We start from the raw sequence: 13,736 nt of genomic DNA, 5'->3' as shown, positions 1-13,736 counted from the left end.
AAGTGGCTTACATTCTACTGGCAAAAACAACACATACAGAGATAAGGATGCAAAACATACACAGTACACAGACACACACACAAAATGAGCACTATGCAATCCCAGGAGAGGCATCAACAGGTGAGGAACTGAGGAAAGGCCTCCTAACGTTAATAAGACTTAAGTTGAGCCTTTCCAATATGCACAAATGCACAGAGACAGAATGCCATGTATGGAGAACTGCAAGTTGCCCAGTCTAGCCGGAATGGTGAGCAGATATGAGAATTAATGGGAAATAACCTTAGAAAGGTAAGCTGTTGCCAAATTGTTAAATGCTGTAGATGCTTAACTGGAGTTTATATTTTATCCCAAAGATAACAGGCAGTTAACAGATCTTCTGGAATAGGAAACTAAGAGGGTCAGAGCTGTGCTTTCAGGATATCTGCTGGACGGCAGTTTGGGGGACAATGGGAGGAAAGAGGCTTGAGGCAGGAAGGCCATTGGGGAAGCTACAGCACAAATTCAGGTGAGGGATGATGAGGGTCTAAACTGTTGTGACCCCTTCGTTCTCAAAGAGGATCAATGTCATCAGTAGGGTGATGTCTTGACTTGCAAGTGAACCGGATTTAAGTGAGGCAGAGCAGTGCAGAGTCATCAGCCTCACTATCTCCTCCAGAGTCATCACAGTCCAGTGGCAAGACACAGGTCAGGTCAACAGTTGATGACCCCAGATGCAGTGGGAGATCTTGGCCTGAGACCTGGGGCCTAAATTAGGGTGATTATGGTAAGAGTAAAGAGAAGGGGACAGACAAGAGAAACATGGAAGTAGAATTGAAGAGACTCCATGACTGACTGGCTATGGAAGGTAAGTGAGAACCTAGGCTGTGAACCTGGGTGACTGGAAGAATGGTGGTGCCCTCTACAGAAACAGGGATCTTTTGCCTGTTTTTCTTTGTTACAAGAGATAGTGGTATTGAAATGACAGGGAGATTTTTTTTTTAATTAGCATCTATAAAACCTTTTGAGGCAGCTAGGTGGTGCAGTAGCTAGAGAGCTGGGCTTGGAATCAGGAGTCTCATCTTCCTGAGTTCAAATCTCACCTCTAACACTTCCCAGCTGTGTGACCCTGGGCAAGTCGCTTAATCCTGTTTGCCTCAGTTTCCTTATCTGTAAAATGAGCTGGAGAAAGAAATGGCAAACCACTCCAGTATCTTTGCCAAGAAAACCCTCAATGGGGTCATGAAGAATCAGACACAACTGAAAAAACACTGAATGACAGAGCAAGATAAAGTCCAAATGGCTTAGCATGACCTCTACCAACCTACCCCAATCTATCTTTCTAAGCTTCGAGGTAGGAATCATCTAATAATTCTTTGTATGTCCCCATGATATTCTTGTACATTCACAACAAACACTTCAATAAGTTGTTGTTGATTCCCTAACACTGACCATTGCTTGGATTTTCAACAGTTGCCTTCCCAGCAACACTCAGACTGATACCCAGGATTCTGGGGCTCAGTTTTTGGTTATTGTGGTCTGCATTCTACCTCAACTTCATGTCCCAAAACCTATCTCCCAGTTTCACATCTATCTGCAGATTCACAACTCTATGCACCCAACATAAAAGTAACAAATCTTGGTGTTGCTCTTACGTTCTGATGCCTGGCCAAGAAAGAGACCTTGTGGTCTTCCTGAACTGATAACCCTAAGTTTTCCAGGTCTAGCGCACCTCTCCAGCACCCAAACCCTAGCAGACAGACTACTGAGACTCCAAAATACCGTAAGCCATAATAAGCTGGGATGCCAAAATTCCCTATCCAAAAATGTCCAGTGAATTTAAAATTGCTAAATATACAAACTCATTAAACAGTACCACCAGGGAGGAAAAATTGATGAGGCTGGCTATTTTGCCAGGGGAAAACACACACCCTATAGTGGGAAGAAAAAAAGTTGTTTTCACTATCTTGGGCTTGACCTGTGGCTCCTTCGCAAAGCATAGAGAGTTAAGGGCAGCCCTAATTTCTCTCCTGAGCTCCAGTCTGGTATTGGCAACTGCTATTGTTCAATCGCGTTCAACTTTCCATGACCCCATTTGAAGTTTTCTTGGCAGACACTACAATGGTTTGTCATTCCTTCTCCAACTCATTTTACAGATGAGGAAACTGAGTCAAAGAGAGTTAAGTGATTTGTCAGCTAGTAAGTGTCCGAGACTGAATTTGAACTCAGGTCTTCCTGCCTCTGGGCCTGGCACTCTATCCACTGCACTACCCAGCGGTCCAACTAGTAAGGCATCTCAAATTGAATAGGCATCTGAAACTCAACATGTCCTAAGCATAACTGATTCTCGTTACTCCCCAAACTCCCTCCTCTTCCCAATTTTCCTATTGTGAACAAGGACACCACCATCCTGAGTTATCCAGGCTCACAACTTGTGTGTCACTTTCAATTCCTCATTCACACTCACCTGACACAATGCAACCTTCATCAAATCTCTCCTAAGCATCCCCTTTTCTCCATTTACACAGACACAATACTAACTCAAGCCCTTATTTCCTCTCATTTGGACTACTGTAATAACTTTTTACTTTACCTCCCTACCTCCAGTCTCTCCCCACTCTAAGTCACCCTCCATTCAGCTGTCAAAATGAGCTTCCTAAAGGGCAAGTCTGAGTGTGTCACCCTCCCCACGACTCCATAAACTCCAATGGCTCCCTATTACCTCCAAGAGCAAATATAAAATCATGTGTTGGACCCTTACAACCTGACCCCTTCCTACTTTTGTAATCTTCTGCCATTTTAATCTTCTGCCATGATCTAGCTACTCTGGCCCACTTGCTGTTTCTTCCATAGGACAGTCCATCATCTCCCGACTCCACACCTTTTTCTTGGCTGGCCCCCATGCCTTGAATGTTCTTCTTCCTCGCCTCAGCCTCCTGGCTTCTCTGGTTTCCTTCAGGACTCAGTTCAAATCCCACCTTCTGCAGGAGACCTTTCTCTAACACCACTTTTTCCTCCCACCTCCCCTAAGCTTCTCTTCTGAGATTACCTTCCATTTACTCTGCATATATTTCAGGTATACATCGTCATTTGCACGTTGTCTTCCCATTTTGAGTATGAACTCACTGAGGGCAAATTCACTGTTTTTGCCTTTCTTTGCATTTCCAAAACTTGGCACAGTGGCTTGCACATAGTGAGGACTTAACAGATGACTGACTGACTGACTGACCTACTACACTGTATTCCCAGAAAACCACGCCTTGCTCCCTCTCACCAATTCGCACTTTCTTTAATCTCTATTATTTTGCTTGCCTTATCTCCCCAGTTAGACTTTAAGCTGCAGAAGAGGAAAAACCTGGTCTTATTCCTTGGATCCACTCAGTTTCTAACACTGTGACTTACATAAAGTAGGCACTGAAAGAGAAACTATTCTGATGCCAAATAAAAAGAGAAGTCTTAAACAGACCAGCATGGATATACAAGGAATTCATCTATCCATCTATCTGGAAGAGTTCCTTGTATATCTCTATATCTGTCTTGTATATCTGTCTATACACACACACACACACACACACACACACACACACACACACACCCCACATACCATATAAAGAAGATGGAAGCAAAGGCAGATGACAGAAGGTGAATACGAAAACCTAGCAAAGACAACAGGATCATAAGGGCTAAAGCTTGGAAATGAACTTAGGTTGTTTAAGAAAAATGAGTTTATGAAGGTAGATCAGCTATATTTTGGAAAAGGTATGATGTGGCAATACACTGGAGAGTGTCAGACTTGGAGTCAGAAGTCCAGAGTTCATATCCAGCCTCAGACACTTACAAGCTGTGTGAACCTAGATAGGTCATTTGACCTTTCTGTGCCTCAGTTTCCTTATCCACAAAACAGAAATAATGAAGGAGAGGGGCAGCTATGTAGCACAGTGGATACGCTGTCAGGCCTGAAGAAAATGACCAAAATGGGGTCATGAAGAGTCAGACAGGACTGGAATGACTGAACAGCAACAAAGTATCTACTTCCCAAGGGTTGTTGTAAGGATAAGAATGAGATATTTGTAAAGCATTTTGCAAATCTTAAAGCTCTGTATCAACGCTAGTTATTATTATTAATTAGTTTGAACTGGAAGGATGACAGTGGAGTATGGTCAGGGATCTATGCTTGGCCTTGTGCTATTTAACATTTTACCAGTGACTTAGATAAAGGCATAAAAAGCATGTTTATCAAGGCTCACATGGGAATCTGAGGTTAGCTAACAAGATGGAAGACAGTTTAGGTCTAAAACGAACACATCAGTTACGAATAAATAGATATAAATTTTAAAGACTGACACAGATCAAAATCAGCTTCACCAAAAATAACAGTTTGTGTGAAAGAGACAGGGATATGAGAGGACAGGAAGCCCAGAATAAGGCAACAAAGTGATCTGACCCCCATTAATACTTTCTAGTTAATATGACCTTGGGCTGAATTATGAAGGGCATAGTTCTCAGGCCTAGAGAGATGATAAATCTGCCGTACTCTGCCTCAGTCAAACCCCATCTGAAGAACATTTTAGGAAAGACAATGACTGGCTGGAAAATAACCAGAAAAGTGCATCCAGAATGGTGAAGAGCCCCCTGCGACCATGCCGAATTAAGTTCACCTAACGGAACTGGGGCTAACCAGCAAATAAGACTAAGGAAGAGATATGATCATGGGCTTCAAGTATTTATACAGAGGTCAACCAGAAGAGAGATCAGACCTGTTCTGCTTGATCCCAGAGGCAGAACGAAGAATGATGGGCAGAAACTTCAAAGAGAAAGATTTAGGCTTGATAGAAATAAAAACTTTCTAACAATTAGGCATCCCAAAGTAGAATGGCTGATCTCTGGCAGTAGTGGGTTTCTTTTTACTGGATTTCTTCAAGTAAAATCTGGATGACAACATCAGGCACACTGTAAAGGGAGTGGACTACAGGGCCTCCTAGATCCCCTCCTCCTCTACGATTCCCATTTGCCATAGTGATAACACTTAGAAGGGCCAGAATTTAACAATACCTTGAAGAATCAAAATGCATAGATTGACATGCTTTTTTTTTAATCCAAGAGGCAAAGAAAATAGAGATAGGATGGAAATTTTTATTTCAAAGTAAAATTATGATAAAATGTCATTGACACAGCAGCGACACCAACCTAAAATGAACATACCCAAAGTCCAAGCCCGAGCAATTATCATGGCCTAGATCAGACCACACTTTGAGGATCATGCCTGTGCCCCACTTTCTGGACAGCCCAACCGAACAACTCCACGTTACAACCCTAGATATAGCATCATCTCTGTGGGTACCAAACCCTATTGAAATGACACTGATATGAAAAACTTCTCTAGTCTTTCCCAGTAATTCCAAAAATAGCATGTAGGAATTGTCCTGCATCCAAAGAAATAGCACCCTAGCCATGAGAGGCTGTTCTGGTGATAGCACATGCCACGAATAATAAGAACCTCAAGAAGTCATATTTATTTTTTTAATTTCTAGTTTCCTTTATTTTATTTTTTCCTTTTCTTTTTATTACATTAACACATATTTATGGAATAAAGCAAGCATTTCTATAATATAGTACAATAAAAGGATGATTGTATGTGAAACTGTGAATCTACTACACACATCTTGCTATTCCTTTCAAATATACAATAAAATTATCATGTAAATTTCTTTCTTTTTCCTCCCTTTTTCCTACCCTCCCCCACCCTGCCCTGGAGATGGCTACCATTAGATACACACACACACACACACACACACACACACACACACACGGCGGGGTGGGGGGTGTATACACACATATATATGTGTAAAATTATTCTATGCATACTTCTATTTATCAATTCTTTCTCTGGATGCAGATGGCATCTTTCTTCATATGTTCTTAATAGTTAATTTGGGTGTTTATAATAGTCAAAATAACTTATTCATTCAAAAGCTGTCCTGAAAACAATATTGCTGCTACTGTATACAATACTCTCTTGATTCTGCTCATTTTGCTCTTCATTATTTCATGCAAGTCTCTCCATGTTTTTAATAAGATCGCCGAGCTCATCATTTCTCATAGCACAGTAGTATTCAATCACAAATATATACCACAACTCGTTCAGTCATTCCCCAATTGATGGGCATCCCTTTGAACAAAAAGTCAAGAATATCAAGGGAGATAATGGGGAAAACTGTAAAGGAAGGAGGCTTAGCAGTGCCAGATCTTACACTATATTATAAGTCAGTAATTATCAAAACTATCTAGTACTGGCTAAGGAATACAATGGTAGATCAATGGAATAGAGTAGACGTAGAATTCACAGCAGCAAATAAACATAATTACCTCATATTTGACAAGTGCAAAGACTTAAGATTTTGGTAAAAAAAAAAAAAGTTGGGAAAACCGGAAAGCAATATGGCAGAAACTGGGTATAGACCACGATTTAATACCATGTACCAAGATAAGGTTAAAATGAATACATGACCTAGATATGAAGAGAGATGTTACAAGAAAATTCGAAGACTATGGAAGATATTACTTATTAGATTTATGGATAGGCAAACAATTTATGAATAAACAAGAGCCAGAGAGTAAAGTTAGGTGTGAAATGGGTATTTTGGTTACATTGAATTAAAAAGTTTTTGTAAAAATAAAACGAATGTAGCCAAGATCAGAAAGAAAGCAGAAAATTGGGGGGAAAACTTTTGTAGACAGTTTAAAGTCCCGTATCTTAAATATATACAGAACCTTGTCAAATCTATAAGAACACAAGTCTCCAATGGATAAATCATCAAAGGATATGAACAGGCAGTTTTCCAGTGAAGAAATCAAAACAATTTATAGTCATATAAAGATGTTCCAAATGATTATCAATCAGAAAAATGCAAACTAAAAAACCTTGAGATATCATTTTACACCTACCAGATTGGCTAAAATGACAGGAGGGTAAAGTGACAAATGTTGGAGGGAATGTGGAAAAATTAGGACACTAATTCATTGTTGGTGAAATTGTGAACTGATTCAACCATTTTGGAGAGCAAGCTGGAATTATGCACAAAGAGTTATTAAACTGCCTATACCCTTTGACCCAGCAATACCACGATTGGCTCTATCTCCAAAGATGATTAGGGAAAAAGGAAAAGAACCTTTGTGTTCTAAGATGTTTATAGCAGCTCTCTTTGTGGTGGCAAAGAACTGGAAATAGCAGGAACACCCTTCAATTGGGGGATGGTTGAACAAGTTGTGGCTTGTCCACAGTCACCCAGTGAAAAAGCCAGAAGAGAACATGAGTCCTGAGATGCCAGATCCAAGATTCATTCCAGTATGCCACAATGCCTTTCACATTTAAGTACCACTTTTATCTAAAGAAACCCAAAATGGATAAAGAAAAAAGACCTGACCATCCTACATCCCATTCAGTGAAACAATAGCAAAAAACCATACCCAGCAATACTCTCCAGAAGCCACCAGGCTTGACTACTTTCCCTGACAAATGGATTAACCACCCTCTCTCCTGAACAGCAGGAAGCCACATAGGCTGAGGTTTGTCAGCAAGCACGGCCCAGGCTGACTCCCATCAAGCCAACCACACCTACGCTTCTCTCTAGCCAGTGCCTATCCCGCATCTCAGGGTGTCTACCACTCCAACTTTATGGTACTGAGTGAGGCTGCTGACTCTGCATAACTCTGCCTCACTTAAATCCAATTCGCTCACAAGCCAAGACATTGCCCGTGATGTCGCTGGTCCTCTTCCAAAATGAAGGACGAACAACACCTCAACACCTCAAGACCACAAGACTTCTCTCCCTTCCCCTTTCTTAGTAGACTGGAGCATCTTACCAGCCAGCTTTACAGACGGAGAATCCAGATACAGAGGACACCCCAATGAAGGGACAGTCAGTCAGTCAACAAGTATTAAGCACTTATTATGTACCAGCAATTGTGTTAAGCTAGGGATATAAAGGCAAAAAAATAGTCTTTGCCCGCAAGGAACGCACACGCTCATGGAGAAGATAATATGGAAATAATCAGGCATATAGAAGATATATACAGAAGATATAGATGGAAGATAATTTGAAGAGAGTTGTGGGTAAGTAGGCAGTGGGGGATGGAAAGGGCAACCAGAAAAGGCCTTCTACAGAAGATGGATTTTTGAGCTGAGTCTTAAAGGAAGCCAGGAAACCTCAGAGGCGGGCCTGAGATGGGGCAGAGAATTCTAGGCATGGAAGGGCAGCCAGGGAAAAGCTCAGAGATGGGATTGGGAAGTGTTGTGTTTGACAAACTCCAAGTAAGCCAGTCTAGCTGGAGAGTAATATGAATGAGACAGGAAGGGGCCAGGTTATGAAGAATTTTCAATGCCAAAGACAGGACTCTATATTTGATCCCAACTCTTAACTCAGAGCACAAACATGAAACCCTTGGGGATGTCTAAATATAGAGGTCAGTGGAACTGGGGTTGAACTGCAACTCTGCTACCTGTGTGATCTTTGATAAGTCACCGAACGTCTCTAGGCCCAAGTTTACTCTTCTATAAAGTGAGGAGGTTGAATCAGACGATCTCCAAGATGCCTCTTCGTCCTATGTTCCCTTCCCTCATGAGGCAAACCAAATAACTCTATGAAGAAAACTCCCCCTTTATGGTTTGGAAACAATTACAAGATTTCTTTCAAGGCATGGACATACCCAGAGTCTCCCTCTGTGTCCTACCGAAGTGAATCAAAAAGATACATTTGAGAACACACAAACTGCCAATGTCTGAACGAAAGAATGCCAAGGACACTGCCCTAATCCAGGGTGTGCCTCAACTCATCTAAGTAAGAAGAACTCTTGGCAAGTAAGCAAAAATAACAAACTCTACCCAGGCCTAGAACTGATCGAAGTTATGATAAGAATGCCAATCAGTGATGTATGCATTGAGGAGGGAGGGGATGAGGAAATAGGGAAGGAGAAGGAAGGAAGGAAGGAAGAAAGGAAGAAGAGTGAGAAAGCCCATGAATAAAAGTGGGTCTACCCTCACATCCCGCCAAAGAAACCTTGGAAGAGGAGGAAACAAGACAGATAGAATAATGACCACCTTGGCTGGCCTGGGAGTCCAAGCAAATTAGGTAGCCAGAATGCAGCAAAGGTCAGGTGTCAGCACTTGGGAGCAAGACTAGAAATTCAAAGGACAGGCACACAAAATATGCGATTCAAAGTCAGGAGAGCAATATACACTGTTCTGTCTATGTACCTCTAGTCTTTGTAACTATAGCCACCTAAGCACCCCTCCTAAAACCAATCCTGCACCTGTCCAGGGGGAGGCATAAGTTATAGAGAGTCCTAAGGCTACACTACTCCTCATTCATTGGCTCAGAAGTGGGTCAGTCTTGTCCTACTGCTTAAGTATCATTGGATATCTCCACTTCCTCCATAACTGTCTCTTCCTGGCATGCCAATCCCCTTTGGGAGGGGACCCCCTTAACTCTGTATCTCAGTTTCCCTATGAAAAGTGAAAAGGGATGACATTATAACAGAGGGAGAGATTATGAAGATGAAAGCAGAAAGATATGATTTGGAATAAAAGACTAAATAAAGAATAAAGTGAAAATGACCCAGAGTGCTTTGTTTAGAAGATCACTAACAAAGTAGCTTTGCCCCCTGTAAAGAGTAACCTTGGCATTGGGATGCCATGGTAGGAAGGTAGAACTGAACAACTTCATTAGTTCTATTCTGAGCCTTTCACAGAAGTGGAACTCTAAACTACTTTCAGAGTTTCTTCAAAATTATGTTCAGTATCATTTTAGTGGTGAGTATTTTTTCATTCATTCAGCACTTTTAATTACCCAATGAGGCAGAGCCCTTTACAGGACACCATGCGAAATAAAAAGTTTTGATAAGGTCCAGTCCGTTCCTCCATGGAGCTTCATGGACTACATGGATCAAATGAGATAATATCAGGTGTCCCTAAAGTCTTGGTGAGTCTTTAAGTGACTAAAGCTTAAAACTTTATAATCACTCACACACACACACACACACACACACACACACACCCCTCCAGTCTTCTTACACTTTGTTCACCCCTGTCCTCTTCAATCTAATAACAATGGCCTCCTTGCTATACTGGCAACAAGGCATTCTATCTCCTGACTCCAAACATTTTCATGTACTATTAAAGCTTAAAGCTGAACTAAGACTTTTCAGATATCCTAAATATGTAAAGCAAAGCACTTGGCAAACCTTAAAAAATTATCTAAATGTAGCTGTTATTACTATAGTCTAGCAGGTAGATAAGACAAACAATTATAATACCTAAGTGCTTAGAGTCTAGGAAATAAAGTGTGGGGGAATAGTCAAAAAAACTGTGGTGTATTAATGCAGTAGAAAATTACTGTGCAGGAAAAAAATGAATTTAGAGACACACAGAAAGATTTAAATGAACTGATACTGATACCATCTGTAGTACCTACTTCACAGGACTGTGACAACTGAGTGAGATAATATATCTTAAGAATTCTGCAAACCTTACAGCATTATGCATACGAGTCAGTTATCATTGACGATGGTAATGATACCCTGAGAGCTGGGAGATCCAACTTCTAGTCCTAGCGCTGTCACTAACTAGCTTCAAGACTTTAAGCGAGACTGATCTGTAAAATGAGGCAGTTGGGTTAAATGATCTCTAAAATCCTTTTCTGCTCCAAAATGTTAAGATTCTAGGAGCTAACTTCCAAAATGAAGGTTTTCAGTTGTATCAGTCTCATCCGGACCCCGTTCAGAGTTTCTTGACAAGATACTACAGGCTTTTGCCATTTCCTTCTCCAGCACATTTCACAGATGAGGAAAGTGAGGCAAATAGGGTTAAGTGACTTGTCCAGGGTCATACTGCTAGTGAGTGCCTGAGCCTGGATTTGAACTCACAAAGATAGGTCTTCCTGACTCCAGTTTCAGCTCTACCCATAGCGCCACCTAGTTGTCCCTAAATGAAGGCTCACTCATAACCATAATTCATATATTTTGCCCGTGGTACATGTGTGGGAAGTAGTGAGGCTATTACTTAACAAACTACCCTAACTTCCTGAAATGAGAAAAATGTTTAAACTATGAGTAAACCACAAAATACCATTTTTAATGGGAATAAGGTGATTGGTAGGTGAGGTATTGTTTTATTTACGATTTCATTACAATTATAAGTGTCCCTAACTCCTAAAAAACTTGCAATTGAAAAAAATACCCTTAATTCCTGGAAGTACAACCTCCTCCAAGAAGTCTTTCTGGGTTCCTCAGGTTCTGGCCCTAACTTCACCCCCCAGAAATTACTTTGTATTTTATATCTATTTTTCTGGCTACATGTTTTTAGTTTTCGATAGATAGTAAGCTCCTTCAGGGTAGGTAAGCACTTTTTGCTTTTGTCTTTGAAGCCCAAGTGCCAGGCATCTGGGGATTAGGGGCTGGAGCTGCGTTTTCATTGCTAAAGGAAGCTCCCAAGTGAGAGAACTCCCTCCATCAATGCAGGTACGCACCTTCTAGGCAAGTTAGTAGTTCGGAAGCCCAGAGCGCGGAGAGGTTAAGTGATTTGCCCAGGGTCACACACAAGTCAGAAGCCAGTCTTGAATCCCGGTGTTTTAGCTATAGCTTAAGCCTCTGGCACAAAATACATGCTTAGCAATTGCTCGCTGAATTTAAGTGTGTGTCTCTGTACATCCTCTCTTCCAGGATGCCCAGCATTTACCCCCACCCTCCTACCATTCCGGAGATCCCAAAGGGCGGACTGAGTGCAGTTCTGGGCTTTACTGTATACTGGGGAAACAAGTAACTATGAAAACCAATCAGTTCCAGTGGGAAAAGGACACACCAACAGGGCCAAATAATTAAAAAACACACCTTAGTCTTAACTCTGCTCCACACAGTTTCCACTTCCTGAATTGACACCTTTCAGCTCTCCAATGTTAATGACTTCCACTACCACTCCCACCCCACCCCACCCCCAAATCCACTCCTTCAGTTCCGACCAGGATCAGAAAACAACCGCTTATAGCTGCCGCTCTAGGATGTCCCTCCTAGTCACAAAAACCACAGGGCCCAACTTTCCAAGCAGGTAAAGTTCATGAGAGTGGGCGGAGGGGGGTGGGAGGGGGAGGAGACAGAAAAAAGGGGAGGGAGGGGGAAGGGGAGCCCTTAGTGACCAAGAAAAACAAGGGTGTCACACACTCCAAACTCACATCCAGAACTTTCACTGGCTCCTCCTTCCTCCCCCCCCCACCCCACCCCACCCCCAGATGAGACACCCCTGCTTAGCGCTCTGCAGCTGCAAATCAACCTCCCGTCTGGGCTTCCCGACCAAAGAACTTAGTGCGCCCGGGCGCACGCACCGGGGCAGAGCGGATCTAAGCGCAAGCCCGGGGCTGCCCCCGAGGCTGGCCCAGCCCAGGCCAGCCTTAGCCAAGCCAACCTCCTGCAGACCCCGGTCCCTAGCCCGGGGGCGCGGCGCAGGGGAGGTGGAGGGCTGGGACTGGGAAGGAGAGGACCAGAGGCTACCGAGCGCAAGCCTCCCAGCCAGCGGCGGGTGGAGACGAGTGTCCTCTGCCCCCCGGGCTCACTCACCTGGACCATCCGGGAGCAGCCGGCTGCCCAGGTGGGGAGGGTGTCCCAGGAGCGCCAAAGGCTTCCTACTTACAGCACGAACCTGCCCAGGCTCCTGAGCATGCTCAGTGCCACCGCGAGTGACCGAGGAGACATCGCACGGTATCCCGCTCCACTTCTCCCAGTTTTCGCAGCCACCGAGGGGAGGGGAAGGCCGGGGAGGAGGGGGTGTGGGGCCCACGCCTCGGACTCCAACCTCTCTCCAGCGGAGAGGGGCTGGGAGAGAGCCGGGGAAAGAGGGGAGGCAAGAGGGGCGTGACAGGCATGAACGGAAAAACCTGGCTTTTTTTTTTTTTTTTGCTCTGGTTCCGGTACGGGAAGGTGGGGTGTATCTATAGCTCCCTACCCGCAGCCCCCCACTCCAACTCTCAGAAACAAAGAGGTCTGCACCCTTTTGTTACCCTGGGGCCAGTCAGAAAACTGCTTTTCAGATCAAAAGTCTTGCTTCTATGCAAAGCACCTTACAGCCTGAAACGTGCCCTAGAACATTCCCCTGGGTAGCGTGTCTAGTTTACTGCAAAAAATTCACAGATATTTAAGCCCCCTGCACTATCCCCTGGTCCTGTCCGTCCCGCTCGCTAGGCAAAGCACCCAGCATCCCACCACCAACCTGCCAATCTCGCGTTCTGGGTTCCTCCTCCTCTCCCGGTCGCCACGAAGTCCCGGAGAAGTGGATTCAATTCATTGAAAATTTCGATAGGCTTTAGAAGGCTGACTGGGCATGCCCAGATCTTGGTCAGGTTTGGGTCAAAAGTAGGAAGCCAGGAGCTGGTAATAAAGCCCTCCCACCGCCCCCGGGACTCTCTGGCTTAAATAAGTGGCCACACTGTGTGGGCGATGTAGGCTGGATTGGATGGCTTCTATCCTATCTCCGCTAGAGCTCTCTCTCTACCCCACCTCCCAGAGAACTGGAGCTATTTGACCGGCTTTGTAATTCCATCAAGGACTCCCTAATCACATCAGGAAGTGTCATCCCTTGTTCAGGGTTGCCGCAGCTCAGGTGTGGTGTGTTGTGTTATGTTGTGGGGTATGTGTGTGTGTGCGCGTGTGTGTTTTAACCTCTCTTGTTCAGGGTTGCCGCAGCTCAGGTATGTGTGCCTTTGTGTGTCTGTGTGTGT

The 13,736-nt window shown here is 43.6% G+C and overlaps 1 protein-coding gene across 2 annotated transcripts in view; it reads right to left on the bottom strand.

The window, feature by feature from the left end:
* The window catches only part of PTPN3 (protein tyrosine phosphatase non-receptor type 3), a 256,929-nt gene extending 243,587 nt beyond the window's left edge, over nucleotides 1-13,342 (bottom strand). Inside the window, exon 1 of one of the 2 annotated variants that reach the window (XM_036738284.1) lies at nucleotides 13,229-13,342. The gene's annotated coding sequence lies outside the window, so the exon portion shown is untranslated. Of the gene's footprint in view, nucleotides 1-12,579; nucleotides 12,670-13,228 lie in introns of those variants that run through there. The other variant, XM_036738276.1, reaches the window with a different exon arrangement.
* Nucleotides 13,343-13,736: the final 394 nt, after the last annotated feature.

This window comes from Trichosurus vulpecula, chromosome 1 (assembly GCF_011100635.1).
Source record: "Trichosurus vulpecula isolate mTriVul1 chromosome 1, mTriVul1.pri, whole genome shotgun sequence".
In the NCBI taxonomy this organism is placed as follows: domain Eukaryota; kingdom Metazoa; phylum Chordata; class Mammalia; order Diprotodontia; family Phalangeridae; genus Trichosurus; species Trichosurus vulpecula.
Note: the sequence above shows the minus strand (reverse complement) of the source record. Positions and strands in the feature narration are given on the sequence as shown.